This window comes from Schistocerca gregaria, chromosome 1 (assembly GCF_023897955.1).
Source record: "Schistocerca gregaria isolate iqSchGreg1 chromosome 1, iqSchGreg1.2, whole genome shotgun sequence".
In the NCBI taxonomy this organism is placed as follows: domain Eukaryota; kingdom Metazoa; phylum Arthropoda; class Insecta; order Orthoptera; family Acrididae; genus Schistocerca; species Schistocerca gregaria.
Genome location: NC_064920.1, coordinates 660,569,058 through 660,585,363, shown reverse-complemented (window position 1 = coordinate 660,585,363; position 16,306 = coordinate 660,569,058). Strand labels below are relative to the sequence as shown.

At 44.0% G+C, this 16,306-nt stretch overlaps 1 pseudogene; it reads left to right on the top strand.

The window, feature by feature from the left end:
* The first annotated feature begins 15,180 nt into the window (after positions 1 to 15,180).
* Positions 15,181 to 15,298, top strand: LOC126290140 (5S ribosomal RNA; annotated as a pseudogene).
* Positions 15,299 to 16,306: the final 1,008 nt, after the last annotated feature.

Sequence of the window (16,306 nt, the reverse complement as noted above, 5' to 3'; positions counted from 1 at the left end):
GTACGTCCACCCGGCCTCCCGCATGCCCACTATACGCCCTCGCTCAAAGTCCGTCAACTGCACATACGGTTCACGTCCACGCTGTCGCGGCATGCTACCAGTGTTAAAGACTGCGATGGAGCACCGTATGCCACGGCAAACTGGCTGACACTGACGGCGGCGATGCACAAATGCTGTGCAGCTAGCGTCATTCGACGGCCAACACCGCGGTTCCTGGTGTGTCCGCTGTGCCGTGCGTGTGATCATTGCTTGTACAGCCCTCTCGCAGTGTCCGGAGCAAGTATGGTGGGTCTGACACACCGGTGTCAATGTGTTCTTTTTTCCATTTCCAGGAGTGTATTAGACTTATACACGTACTGGTGTAACTAACGTTAATAATGTGAAATTTTCAATGCTAATACGGTCGTTATCTTTTTAATAATCAACCAAAAAGGCGCTAACGAAATATGTTCAAAATTTACTCGCAATTGCGCAATTGATTCTGTATATATTTTTTACAGGGGCCAGAATTACATTTCCTTCAGTGAATTCTCATTTTTACTACACTGGGTATATCTGGTCCACTGTCCATGCAAGACTGGAAGACACCTCATCAATTTCATAGGAAGCTTTTTGTTTTCAGACGAGTCCTTAACCATCACTTCCTCTTTTTACACAAAACAGAAGTTTGCTAATTGTGGTGTAAGCACTGTTTACGAACCGAACATGATCAAAGAGTCTCTTAAGATGAACAGACTGCCTCACATCCTATACATGTGGAGAAGGCCGTGTTGGAATGACAAGACGATCCATCAGTACCTGACTCACTGAACATAAAAGGCATTGCAGGATGGGACAGGTGGAGAAATGGGTTATACGTGCCCTGTGCGAGTCGGGCCATATAACAAAATTCGCCGACACGCAGATTATCACTGAGGAGAAGAGCGACTACGCCCACTTATTCAGTAAAGCCACGAAAATTCGCAAACGTAACAACAGTTTCAACAAGAAAGAAGGAGCCGCGCGGGATTAGCCGAGCGGTCTCAGGCGCTGCAGTCATGGACTGTGCGGCTAATCCTGGCGGAGGTTCTAGTCCTCCCTCGGGCATGGGTGTGTGTGTTTGTCCTTAGGATAATTTAGTTTAAGTAGTGTGTAAGCTTAGGGACCGATGACCTTAGCAGTTAAATCTCATAAGATTTAACACACGTTTGAACATTTTTGAACCAGTAAGACAGGACCGAAACGATGGGTGCGGAAAAGTTGATTTGGGCAGCTCATAGCAGGTCCGGCTATCCATAGACCTTGGGATTTCTGGCGGCATGGTGCATTAATTTCTTCACCACCTCGTCTGGCAAACCAAAGGTCTTTAATAACTGCCCTGTCTTCATAACGACGGCCTTTGTCGGATCGCACTAAGCTTACAGTACGCATGATCTCCTAATAAATATAGCACCTTCAAATGGTAGTCTTCAGTGTTCAGAACCACAGTGGCATTTCCTTTGTCGCGTTGTAAGGCAATCACGTAGTAAGCGTAAGTGACGTCGTTCTTCCTGGCTAATATTACATTTTGTGGGCTTAGCTTTCGCCAGTATGTGGTTGGTGGTTAGTCTGCCGTCCTTAGCGGCGTCGTGCGAGAGGTACCAAATGAATTGCTCCATTCCACTAATAATATCCAGACTTGGCAGGCGTCGCGGAACTGGTGGAAAGTTCAGGCCTGTACTCAACGCCGCAAAAGAGCCGCCGTCCCTTTCTTGGTTATAGATATTAACACCTATTCTATGTGCTTTATCACTATTCACGTCAATTCCTCCGTGAATTAAGTTGTCAAACCTGTTACATTTCTTAGACCGTGTCTTGCATAACCTTTCAGACTGTTGTGCTGCCAAGAGTACGTCCACCCACTTCGAATGGAGTGCCGACAAGGTTGATGACAAAAACTGATGACAATTAAATAGGTTTCTGGCATTAATATCAAACCCATACCTTGTCTGCCGTATCTGCTGTCTCTTGTTCTCTTCAGAATTCTGTCCACTTCTGCAGTACAGATGTCGTGCTTCACTACGGCAAAGCGAAGAATTACCTCCTTGTCCTAGCAGCGTTCCAAAAGTGACAAGGAGCTCAAGATTTCTTTTTCAGCAGTTTTTGCAGCAATCACACAAAATACTTTACGTCCTCACCACAGAGGAGAAATGTGTGTTCTTGGAGTCTTTCGTGGTGGCATACCGGAATTAAATCTTCTCGGTTTTCATGCTGTATCCATTGAAATATAGTTCTAGAGCTGTCGATGGACGTCTCTACCAACGTCGTCAGGAGTAAAACCACTGACTGCCGCTGCTATTTTTTTCTGAATTGTTGTTTTAATTCACCGTTATTGGGGTGGGCTGGCAGCGGATGAAAGCAGCTATTCAGCCAAACGTTACATAAACTGTATTTAATGATTGTTAAAATATGTAAAGGGTGACAATAACAGATGAATTAGTAAAAAAAAGTAGGTGGATGTTATTGACGATTTTTACACAAAAGGTAGTAACAATGAGCGAGGATTTTGTAAAACACACATATATGGGTAATATTTATGTTTTTTAAACTCTTTTGACGATTTTGTATTACAGTTAAAATATAACACTGATGTTATGAAGGATGCCATCGTGTAATGGTCATGCTCAGAGACATATAGTAATGTTGAAGTGTGGTGGTGAGTAAATCAGGCCGTGTAGAACAGCTGTTAGGGACTAGAAGTCAGCAGGGTGGTTGAATGGGAAAGAGAAAATTGGAAGATTGTCTGAGGAGGAGGGTTGTGATTAGGACTAGAAATCTCGGGATGGATAACATCGTTGGGGAGTGGGAGTTGCTTAAAATTTTGGTGGGAGAGGATGGATTAAACGTGGAGGAGCGTGGAGGGTGGAATATGGACGTAGTGACGCAGCAGGGCGCCTGGTTTGGTTACTAGTAGATGGGAAATTGGGTGCTGGGACTGGATTTTTCGATTAATTGCTCTGGGAAGAAGAATAGGTGTGGGAGCTGCATTTTCAAACATGGCGCTGGCCCCATGTGTCTCCTGACTTGATGGTACCTTTTGGTTACTGTTGTGTAGTTTCTCTGCCCAAGAGTAACCCATACGAGCAAGCTAATTGCCTGACATTTTTTGTACAATACCTTTGGTGTTTGGGCTATGCACAGCTCTGTTCAAAAATAATAGCTCCATGTAGTCATCGTGTAGAGCTGCGCGTGTCTGCTTACATCCCCTGCAGCTAATTCGCTGCAAGTAATAACCTGTACCAGTGATCTTGTAGTCAAATAGACTTGTGCATTGGCTAGGATAGCGATTTAATAAAATACACAGAAATACAAAATAAAATTTACATGATTAATTTAATAACTAGTGTTCTGTTCTAACATCTGTAATTGCTGTGGACGACAGAGAATTGTGTCGAGTAATGTTTATTCAAGAAAGGACATCTTATATAAACCGGAAGTGCTTGTATAATTCTGTTAAAATGCAGTCAGAAAATACCCTTATCAAATGAAGTAAAATTACGTCGGGAGCAGTATGAGAATCGTAGCGAAGTCCCTAAATTAAATAGTCAGCAAAGACTCATAGAAACTAAGTCCATTTAGTGTTCACAATACACGAAAGATTCACCAGCTCAAAACAGTTCAGAGTTCAACGTGATGATTCACAAATCAACACACGTGATGCGAAGAATAGTAACTCATACTCTGCCTATTCTCAGTTCCATAAATAAAGCGGCACATTCAGACCCCCCCCCCCCGAAATTTAAAATCCAATTAAAAGTTAGAGTATTGTAGTGAGCGTTCACCACCCAGAAACAATCTCCTGTATGAGTAAAACACGCACGGTGTTCGTCAGGCCTGCCTTCTTCCAGAACTCGCCACAAAGTGTCCAGAAACGCTCCCTTGAGCTCTTCACTCGAAAAGTCGTAGTCTCCACCTGATTCCCGCAGTATTCTGCTACTGTTTGCTTTTCAATTGCTTAAAGGCCATCCCCACCAAAACTACATCTTTCTAGACGTGATTTTTACTCATCTTGATCACTTCCCAGTCTCTGTTAATGTATTTAAATAAGATTTTAATAAAGAAATGTCATAAACATTTGATTACACTCAGCTCATTTACAATAACTGTAAGTAATAGTTGGTTCATAAATAAGTAAGCAGGTATTATTGCACAGTTGTGCTCCTGATAAATAACAAATGATTGTCCTTAAGTAATGTTTAAACAGTCATTTATGCATTCTTGACAGAAGCACCTTTCAGTTCTCTTTCCAATCGTGGTTTGCGCTAACACTTGCTATTGACCACTTATAAATTAGCACAGTTTTTTAACAGTACTTGCAATCATCATTTGAACAAAGTTACTGGAAAAGTAGCAAACTGTTCATTAAATAAGTTCACAAGTGTCACAGAATATGAGATACTAATTCTGTGTAAATGTGGTGACTACAATTCTCTGAAAAACATGCTCTGAAAAACATTAAGTAATCGAGAAATAAAATATAGATACATGGCTTTCACGGATGATAACTAAAGTGCAATGTCATCATCTGAGATATCGTTTGTTGATATCGCATGAAGAGATTAAAAGTTGTTAATTCAGAGGTTCATTGTGAAGATATTTACTCACTGTGAGATATTAACTTTGTGGTTTTAAAGATATTGAACATTCTGTTGTGTGACTGGATCTGCTTCATTTTTATGGAATCGCTGATGTGCTCAGATTTGCTTCAGCAAGCCCATCCAACCACCAACAACATGGCAATATAACAACGCTGACCATCGTGGAGAAACTGAGAAAGGCAAAAGAAGAAAAAGATAAAATCAGCTACCACTGACCATCAACAGAACGACTGAGAACTGTTTCACCTGGTCAGACGGGCAAAGCGTCACTCGGAGCCTACTTGGCGCCGCTGTCAATTGTTAATTGTGACTAATTTTCAAAGTTCGGAGAGCTCTATCTTACCTATCTTTAAGATTATCTGAAACTTGGTCATTTCGTGGAGCGTCATCTGTTGCACAAATGCTGTGAGCGACAGCTATCCAAATTCCCAGCGTTGGGATTTACCCGTATCCGATGACGCTTCTCGCCTTTGCTCATGGTTCGCCGGAAACCTTCAGATCATTCAGCCGTGCAGTAAATTCATCTCTCCTCAGCGCCAGGCCCAAGTGGACGAATAACACGTCCACAGACTCGAAACGTTACAACGCCACGCTGGCCAACGCATCTTCTGTGCATGTGTTGTTTCAGCCCTCTCTGATTGGTGCCAGGGACCGTAACTGTGGCCATGTAGGTGGGAAACCGAACCAGCTCCAGCGGTCAGTGGACGACGATGGTGAAGATAGCTATCGAAAGCTCGAGAATTTGATTCAAATTAACGCGGCTTGAAAATCGAGAAGATTCTATCCTCACACCTAATACCCAGCAATGGAGGATGAACTTCGCCAATGTCAGCCACTCATGCTGTCGAAAAGTCAGGATAATTGTTAACAAAAATCAGCCAAATATTGGAGTTAGAGGCCAACAGGCAGTACGTCACTCAACTGTGAAGTCACACTGATGTACACGTAACCGTACTTGTACCAATATCTCCTTTTCCGCAATTTCTAATAAAATGCGATATTTATACGTTGCTGTTTCTCTCTGCGCTAATTTTGACTGGCTGTAACAAATCAGACTCGGATTAGCTTGTTGGCCACTAAATAGAATTGCTCTTTATGTATGATGACACAGATGCGTAATACACATATTTACCATACGTTCTCATTTACATTTTCGTCAAAAAAAGTGTGTGAAATCTTATCGGACTTAACTGCTAAGGTCATCAGGCCCTAAGCTTACACACTACTTAACCTAAATTATCCTAAGGACAAACACACACACACATGCCCGAGGGAGGACTTGAACCTTCGTCGGGACCAACCGATTTTCGTCAGTTTATCTAAATTTTTCGACGTAGTTTCTACACGTCCATCATACAGACGTCTCTAAGAATCGTATGGCTGCTTGAATGTTATTATACAGTAGTGAATACTCTGCTGCACTTATCTCCATGTATGCCACCAGCATGTATAGGCTAGAGAAATCCAAAGCGTAGATTAGAATGGTTGGTTCTGTAAACTGACTCCTTTTTGTGATTTTTAGGCGAAATATTAAACTTTTTAGTTGATTTCCAGTGTTTTTCCGTATCTCCACCTGTGAAAGACAAAACACTGATCAATACTTGGACAAAAATAATTATTGTCAAAGAGGCCGGAGTAAATATAAGTGGCCTGGAAAACAGAGCCCACGGTACAAAGAAGGACAGTGGAGGAAGCTGTACTAATCTGACTATAGCAGATGTCGCATGCGACCACCATTCATCTCTTGGCACTTTTGGGTCCTGGCCAGCAAGTTGCTGATGGGGGCATCGAAGCTGGACTGCTAGAATTGCTGCACTTTCATCCGAAAAGTTCTGTGGAAGTTCCTGGAGACTATGAGGGTTGTTGCGATACGCCTTAGATTTGAGGGCTCCCCGCACAATGTAATCGCACGCTCACAGATCAGGTGACCTGGGTGGCCAGCTAAGGCTGCGACCAGGCTGACTTCTGCTAACGACTCTGCCACGCGTGACGATTGTGTAACTGTGCTCCAAGATCCGATCGGCTGTATGGGCAGCTGCTCGACACTCTTGGAAGTAACTGTAGATATTTTCTTCCTCCGTTAATGCTGCCACAAATTGTCCCAAAATGTTGACAATGTGACTCGTCGAAGTCAGCGTCTGATGAAAGAAGATGGGAGCAATAATGTGGCGTGCAGACAATACACACCAATGGAAGTTATGCGGATTCTCCGCTGCCCAGAACCTGTGATTTTGTAAGCTGACATAGCCACTCAGGTGAAACCAGGTTTCATCAGACATAAAGAATAGATTCATGTCCATGCGATTTATTGTTATTTCAGTGAACAGCGAGTCACAAAACTGGAGGTGCTGAAGAGCTACGCCGGCCGCGGTGGTCTCGCGGTTCTAGGCGCGCAGTCCGGAGCCGTGCGACTGCTACGGTCGCAGGTTCGAATCCTGCCTCGGGCATGGATGTGTGTGATGTCCTTAGGTTAGTTAGGTTTAAGTTCTAGGGGACTAATGACCACAGCAGTTGAGTCCCATAGTGCTCAGAGCCATCTGAACCATCTGAAGAGCTACACAACGATTTAACAACTCTGTTGTCTAAGGAATTAAGAAGGAAGCTAGTAGTCTGCAAAATCATCATAAAGAAGTCACGTTAATCCGGATTCAAGTCCGCAGTGGCATCCGCGGCTATGAACAGGCTGGTCATCTTGCTAAACAAGATGTAAATTTAGCCACACCACGCCATCTTGAGGTAATACACACTGATTTCTTGCAACCATTTAAAATGGCAATGAGAATAAGTTGGAGGGAGAACGAAAAAGAGTTAACCACAAAGGAAAATGTTGCTGAGAAATGCAGCCTGTTGTCACAACTAATGGATATACCAAGCGAATAGTGTAAGGAGAATGTTATGCAACCACAGCACATATGAAACTTAACCATGGTCGGTTTCAAAGACGTCCTGAATTGACTGGGACAGACTGACGCTCTTCCTCGTGCATGTGGAGGCCAAGAAGGTATGAATCTCATACTCTTAAGGTGTGCTGATAAGAGGGAACACTAAAAGATTCGAGTGAAATTGGGTCCAAGGCTCCCACTACGTTACCACTCTGTTGGAAACAACACACATTAGATTTACACTAACATTGTTTATTAGTGCGTGTATATTTGTCATCGTAGATACAATCAAAACGCAGTATTATTGGTATGATTCTGTAACTCAGAGATTTTTCTCCGACATGAAAATGGCGTGGAGGAACTACGACTACAGATTAAATTTAGTGTAAATATTGTAATATTAGTAATTTTCTCCTCCCAGACATTAATAAACGCCTGATGGCCTAAAGTTATTGAATAATTGTAAATTAAAAGAAATGAACCATCGCATAGCAGCGACAGAACCTACTATTCTTTATCTTTGCCGTTGTTGCGCGCTGCCTGTAAATCTCTATGTACATGTATCGATTAATGATACGAAAAATAATTCTGTTGTTTCAAGACAAATGAGGCATTGGACGTCTCAACCTTTTACTGTTTATATTCCATGAAAAGCGGACGCGGTCTTGCTGCGTTCCGCATAGGTATTTTTTATTTTATGCGAAAATATTCAGTAAATATGGTAATTGTTATTTTTCCATTCAGAAAACATGTAGTTTCTTGTAATTGATTACGAAAAGACAGCATAAAGAGGACATTTTGACTGTTCTGTATAAGGTATTTAACCACAATCGTCATTATTGTAATTTAATGTGAAAAGGTACGTAGCATTAAAAACGTGTGTTAAAGATAAGTGTGCTTATTTTATTAAATTAACCTTGATGATTTCCATCTCCTCATTTACTTGAATGTTAATTATTTTGTGTTAGTTCATCACCAGAAATTATGATCACGCTGATGGACCGTACGCAGCATGACGCAGAAGGAGCATTATCGTTTTCATATTATTTCTGAATCAGCTCTTTGTTTTCTTTACTTGTGTAGTGTTGCATTTCTTTTAAAGTCTATAAATCTTCTGGTCCCTTAGTGTTCTTCCGAGTGTGACTAAATCGAGACTATCGATCTCAAATAAATCGATCTGCTACTCTTGTTCAAAATAATCCAACCAGGTATTTAATGCTCAACGTATGTTATTATAATAGTGTAATCAATCCCTGATTCTGTTGCCAAGTGCCACACCAAAATATTCACTTTTTCGACATTTTTCAAAAAATATCAACTAACAATCTTTTTCTTTTCGCCCCCAAGAGGAACGCTTCAATATCCGATCACAGATTTGGATTACTCGTGAAATTACGGATCTAATGATATTAGTCTCAGATTGAACAAGTTATTAACTCGAAAGTGGCCGGCCGTGGTGGCTGAGCGGTTCTAGGCGCTACAGTCTGGAATTGCGCGACCGCTACGGTCGCAGGTTCGAATCCTGGCACGAGCATGGACGTGTGTGATGTCCTTAGGTTAGTTAGGTTTAAGTAGTTCTAAGTTCTAGGGGACTGATGACCTCAGAAGTTAATTCCCATAGTGTTTAGAGCCAACTCGAAAGTCGATCAAATTAATTGATCAATAAACAACACTAGATCGATTTTTCTTGGCAGTGTGAGACCACCGATGGTTTGCCTGAAAAGAAAACTATCGAGTGGTGGGAGTGGAGAGATTTTCAGGACAGCGGATTGATTGTTTCCAGCAATATCCAAGATCGCGAAATTCTGTAGAGATGCTACTTTGAATTTCAAGCTACGGCTACTTCGGCGCACACCGACGCCAGGCTTTCCCGCGTTAGCAGAATTGGCGCTACTCCAGTCTCTCCAGCTCCAGGGCCGGGAGGCCGGCTGTCACTCGCACCAAGAAATCTTAGCCGCCACCTCTGTTATTCTTGCTGCGGGGCCCTCTTTCTGCCGGTATACGCGTCTACTGTGGTGAGGCTTCCGAATCTGTAGAAGTGCCGAGAGATGCTCTCGGCAACCGATTTCGTTGCAATTGTAAGTCTGAGCCAAATCGTCATCATTGTGGGAGCTGCCGTCATTTTCTGTTACTGTTTCTGTTTGGTTGTTTCCGTTACTTGGTAACAGCCGCAGCTGAGCAGTTCGTTTTAGTTCCACAGTTTCTTAGCAGAGCGCTCACAGCAGTTTCGGTCGCGATTTCCAAGCGATACAACCGTTCACGTCTCGACCGACATACATGACGGCTTTTTCAATGCTGAGACGATAAGCTACTTCATGCTGCCCTTGTCTTGGGCACTCATTCAAGCACAGAAATGATGGCTCTTAGCTATTTCCATTTTGATCAAAAGTTTCTTTGCTATTTCCTGTTAGCACTCTCTCTCAAAGGGGTGGACGAGTTGCTCATATTTCATTTCATATGTTGATTGAAATTTAATTGTTTCGTCTTGACTTGCAGCAGGACGTTATGGTGACAGATTATTTTCTTAATTGTGTGTGTATCGCTCTCTCGTAGAATGTAAAGCTACCTCACATTTCATATGTTGTATGGTGAAAACACCTGAATTATTTACCATCTGAAATAATTACTAGGATTGTCAGTTTGAACGTCTGTAGCATTTCCCTGTTGCCCTGCATCACTATATTTTTATTTCGCCATTCAAGTCCTTGCTAGACAAGAAAAAGCCTATTGTCATCACAGTCGAGGGATCATAAGATAGGCAGGTGAGGTTAATTTTCCAGCTAACAGGGAATCAGCCGCAGACAGATCAATAATTCGGTTTCAAATCACGTTTCATCCAATTTCAATAAACGGCAGGTGTAATTTTCTTATTATTAGGGGTATGAGGAGTAACAGCCACGTAGAACTACTGTATCTAAATGATAATGTTTTCCCCATGCGACCGTTATTTCCTTTTGGATAGACTGTAGCGATATCATCTTTGTACCCATTTCATAGTGATTCTACGCTTAATTTACACTCTTGGACCTCAGTATTTTATTAAAATGTTATACGTGTCAGCTACAAGTGTCGAGGGGCATGAAATCGAAGCAGTTTTTGAGAAGAGAGTGAGACAGGGTTGTAGCCTATCCCCTATGTTATTAAATTTGGAAATTGAGCAAACAGTAAAGGAAACCAAAGAAAAAGTTGGAGTAGGAATAAAAGTTCATGGTGAAGAAATAAACATTTTAAGGTTTGCCGATGACATGGAAGAGCAGTTCAGTGGAATGGACAGTGTCTTGAAAGTAGGATACAAGATGAACATCAACAAAAGCGAAACAAGGATAATGGAATGTAGTCGAGACAGGGAAAGGTCGTGTGAAGAAAGATAATTTTTTTAGTATCAAATATAGATTTAAGTCTTAGGGAGTCTTTTCTGAAAGTATTTGCATGGAGTGTAGCTATGTATGAAAGTGAAACATGGACGATAAATAGTTTAGCCAAGAAGGGAGTAGAAGCTTTTGAGATCTGATGTTACAGAAGAATGCTGAATGTTAGATGGGTAGATCATGTAACTAACGAGGAGGTACTGAATTGAAGTGGAGAAAAAAGAAGTCTGACGAATAACATGACTGGAAAAAGGGATCGGTTGATAGTACACATTCTGAGACATCAAGGGATAAGTAATTTATTACTGGAGTGTGGGGAATAAAAAGCTTCGTGGGAAACTGTTGTGACTGACAATTCGCAATTTTTCACAACACAACTTTTATTGATGTAAGTTCACAAAGTTGATGACTGAACACACAAACGAAAGGTAACAATAACGAAAAAAAGTCTCCTAATTGAGCAAATAAAAGTTCAGGCATAGCCCTGTAGGTACTGAGAAATAACGTAAGAGCTTTTTCTGGGGAATGGTCCTCTGTGTACTTCTTCATCTGAGTTTTAAAACTGAGAACAAAGCACTCTGCTCTTTCCATTGAATTGGGGATGGAGAGGAGGGGTAAAGACGTGGTGGATATAATTATCGTGACAGAATTTGGCGAACTCTTGACTGCGAAACTGCGGGCCGTTGTTTGATACCAAGGTGATGGGAAGGCCTTCAATGGAAAATATTTTTGACTGGGTCATGATGGTATTCTCTGTGGTGATAGAGGAGCATCAGATAATGAAAGGGAAGTGGGAGTAGGCATCGTGATGAGTAACCAGTAAGCGCCGAGGAAGGGTCTCACAAAGTCCACATAGATATGCGTTTCCATGGGAGGGAAGCGGCTGGCCAGTATTGGAAGGACCATCGCGGTACGGGAAGGGCCTGGATCCACTGCTGACAACCTCAAACCATGCGCTCCACGTCCGCTGTCATACCTACCCAGAAGGCATGTCGACATGCGAGGGTTTTCGTCCGGGCAATACCCCAGTGACCTTGATATAAGACATGGAGAATCCAGGACCGCAGGGAAGTTGGTACGATGACTGGTGGAGTGGCATCATTTTCTGATGGAAGAGCACCCCGTTGATGGCCTCCAGTTTATGGCGGATGGAGAAGAAGAATCGGATGTCAGCCTGGGCACGAGGTGGAAGAAGCGTCGGTCAGCCGTGGAGAATATAGTGGCACACCAGTTGGAGGAGATCAGCGGTCGTCGCTGGGGCTCCCCTCTCAGATGTGAATGGGAATGCAGCCAATGCATCCTGTATGTCGTCATCAACCTGAAAAATTAGGAGGTCCGACGAATCGAATGCTGAATCCTGGCCGGAGGGGAGTTGAGACAAGGCATCGGCGTTGGCGTGCTGGGAGGTGGGCTGGAAATAGATGGTGTACCTAAAAGGTGAAATTAATCATGCCCATCGCTGCAGGCGGTGGAAGTCTTCGTGGGTAACTGGGCTGACAGAGAAAATAAGGCCACGAGAGACTTATGATCAGCGATTAAGCGAAAAGACCTACTGTAAAAGTACGGGAGGAATTTGGTACAGGCAAACTCGATGGTTAGGGCCTCTTTCTCTATTTGAGAATATTTTCATTGGGCCTCGGTAAGGGATTTAGATATGTACGCCACTGGGCATTCCAAACCATAGGGGTAGACAGTGCAAAAGGACAGCTCGAACACCATAGTCTGAGGCATCTGTAGCCAAGAGGAGAGGAAGAAGGGGTTTATAAAGCATGAGACACTCCGCAGAGTGCAACCTCTGCTTTAAGGTTTGGAAAGCCGATTCACAAGCCGAGGACCAATGAAAAGGCACGTTCTTTCGGCATAGGTAATGGGGGTGGGGGGGGGGCGCCACAATGTGGGCGGCAGAGAGAATGAAGCAACTGTACCCAGGAAAGACCGCAATTTGTGGACGTGTAAGCGATATGCCATCGCGTGAAATGATGTGACCCAGGTAGGAAATAGCAGGTTGAAAAAAGGAGCACTTAGCAAACTCGCATTTTAGGCCCACAGTCCCGGCAGAGGTTCGAGTCCTCCTTCGGGCATGGGTGTGTGTGTTTGTCCTTAGAATAATTTAGGTTACATAGTGTACAAGCTTAGGGACTGATGACCTTATCAGTTACGTCCCCTTGCGCGCTTGGAGAACGGGTCCTTGTGATGCGGGAGGGGATAGTCTTCAACCTGTAGCTCAGGTTTAAGCATAGCCTTGAGTCGCCACAAACTCGAAGACACCCATGTGGTCTCTTAAGGACGACCAAGGGTGTCTCCCACGGACTGTAACGTACCGGAGTAACAACTCCCTCTGTGGTGAGACAGTCCATTTCTTGTTGAAGAGGCTGCTGGAGGGCGTGGGGAACCTGCCAGGCCCAGAGGTACTTTGGGCGGGCATACGGTTTCAGCTGGAGCGACACATGAAAATCTTGAGCACAGCCGATACCTGGCGAGAAGAGGTCACGCAAATCCGAGCACAAGCTATCGACTGCCAGGAACAGAACCCGCGAAGACACCAGATGAACACTGTCATCGATGGTGAAGCCAAAAGTCTGGAAGGCATCCAACCTAAAGAGATCTGCTGTGGCCGCTTTGTTGACCACGAGGAAGGTAACTTCCCGGCGAACCGATTGCAAGTAGTGCTCGGAATGTCTTTTTCCATTACCTTGTGAGTAAATAGCCGGTGTTTAGCATGGTGCTTTTGTGTACGCCTTTTGGCGTAGACAACTTCGTCCTCTTTGGTGTTGTATGATTTCCAGCCCTCAGGGGCTACCTTGGCTCTGGTATAACAGAGACCAAGAAATGAATACAGCTGTCAGATTCAGAAGGATGTCAGGTGCCATAGTTATTTGGACATGAAGAGGCTTGCACAGGATAGAGGAGCGTGGAGAGCTGCACCAAACTAATCTTCGGACTGAAGACAATAGTAACACAACGGCATTTAGGTGGTATGTCAGAGGATGAAGTGAAATTGTTTAGGTTGTCGACAGTTTGGAACAAGGATCAAAGATACGAGTAATTCTACAACGACATCACATTTATTTGACAATTAGATCTTCATTAGTTTTATTTGCGATAAATTATGTGGTGCATCAAGTTTACTAATCGCCACAGATACACGAACAGGTAATAGGATCTCTATTCTCTTATTAAATGACGGCAATAGGAAATGCAGATGAAGACCTGACTGACAAAAATGTACTTTTCTTATGATGTCATAGAATTATTTTTGGCCCTTTTTAATATTGTTGACAACATACACGTTACTTTCTCTTCATATATCGTGACAAACTATGTAAGCGATGTTAACGCGAAGATTCCTGTGTGGTCAAATAAAGCATACGATTTTCTTGACATGCATTGTAACTAATGAAACTTCCTGGCAGATTAAAACTGTGTGCCGGGCCAAGACTCGAACTCGGGACCTTTGCCATTTGCGGGCAAGTGCTCTACCAACTGAGCTACCCAAGCACGACTGACGACCCGTCCTCACAGCTTTACTTCTGCCATTACCTCGTCTCCTACCTTCCAAACTTTACAGAAGCTCTCCTGCGAACCTAGCAGAACTCGCACTCCCGAAAGAAAGTATATTGCGGAGACATGGCTTGGCCACAGCCTGGGGGGTGTTTCCAGAAAGAGATTTTCACTCTGCAGCGGAGTGTGCGCTGATGTGAAACTTCCTGGCAGATTAAAACTGCGTGCCAAGCGGAGACTCGAACTCGGGACCTTTGCTTTTCACGGGCAGGCAAGTGATTTACAAACTGAGCTACCCAAGGACGACTGACGACCCGTCCTCACAGCTTCACTTCTGCCAGTACCTCGTATCCTACCTTCGTGGGAGAGCTTCTGTAAAGTTTGGAAGGTAGGAGACGAGGTACTGGCAGAAGTAAAGCTGTGAGGACGGGTCGTGAATCATGTTTGGGTAGCTCGGTTGGTAGAGCACTTGCCCACGAAAGGCAAAGGTCCCGAGTTCGAGTCTCGGCGAGGCACACAGTTTTAATCTGCCAGGAAGTTTCATACCAGTGCACACTCCACTGCAGAGTGAAAATCTCCTTATTGTAACTAATTTCTGAAGACAGTAATAATACATTATCTGTCAACAGTATATTCTGTGCAACTCTTCGTTAGTATATTGTAATGTAAGACAGCAATGTACTAATGATGAAATGTGTGTATTAAATGGAATAGTGAATCCAGAAGGAAATAAAGTTACAGCAATTAGTGAACGCCTTTTCATCTAGACTACTGTTGAAATGAATAAATTATCGATGGCTTTATAGTACAGAAGGCAACGGCCTTGCCGCAGTGGATCCACCGGTTCCCGTCAGACCACCGAAGTTAAGCGCTGTCGGGCGTGGTCGTCACTTGGATGGGTGACCATCCTGGCCGCCATGCGCTGTTGCCATTTTTCGGGGTGCACTCAGTCTCGTGATGCCAATTGAGGAGCTACTCGACCTAATAGTAGCGGCTCCGGTCACAGAAAACCATCGTAACTTCGGGGAGAGCGGTGTGCTAACCACACGCCCGTTCTATGTGCATCCTCAACTGTGGATGACACGGCGGTCGGATGGTCCCAGTGGGCCCCTTGTGGCCTGAAGAAGGAGTGGTGTGTGTGTCTTTGTGTGTGTGTGTGTGTGTGTGTGTGTGTGTGTGTGTGTGTACAGAAACCAAATGCCAATATTAAGGAAGGAAAAAGAGAGACCTACCAATAAATACCTTTATTACTATATTCGTCGTTAGTGTATTCCTCACATTGTCGTACGCTTACCAGCTTATCACACCCATTGTAGCCTTTCCATTGTTCAGTTTGAAGTACATTGCTATAGTGACAACTTGTCACAGATGACATCAGCGAACTGAAGACGAAGGAAACTGCTGGCGACTGGAAATGTAACGTTCTTTTGTTTACAGCGTGGTAAGCAGCGCTCCTACGCCGCAAACAATTACGGGGCGGCAACATTTGCGGTTCAGTTAATTGTTTCCGTACGATATTTTAATTATAACAATAAGGGACGTTCAGCCTGATTAACAAAGTAATTAAAAAGCGATTCATCATGGCCTGCCGGCGGCGGCTGCGCCGTTGTCGCGGCGTGCGGCGGCAATTACCCGCAGCTGCGCCCACCAGCCGGAGCTCAGGGCCCAGAGCCCTCGCACAAAATTGGACGAGGCGGCGCTGCCCTGCCCGCGTCGCTGCCAACCCCCCCACCCCCGCGGCATTTGGGCTGCGCATGCGCATGGCTGCAGAACCCTCTGTCGGACTTGTTACTTCGTGCCCCTGCCACCGAAAACAAGGCCCAGAGCCCGTACTACTCGGTGGAGTGAGCTGTACTTAACGTCGATAATGAGAGGGATAATGTATCAGAAAACTAATCTCCACAGGCGTCGGTTAGGTGGTGTCCATGTTATGAGGTAA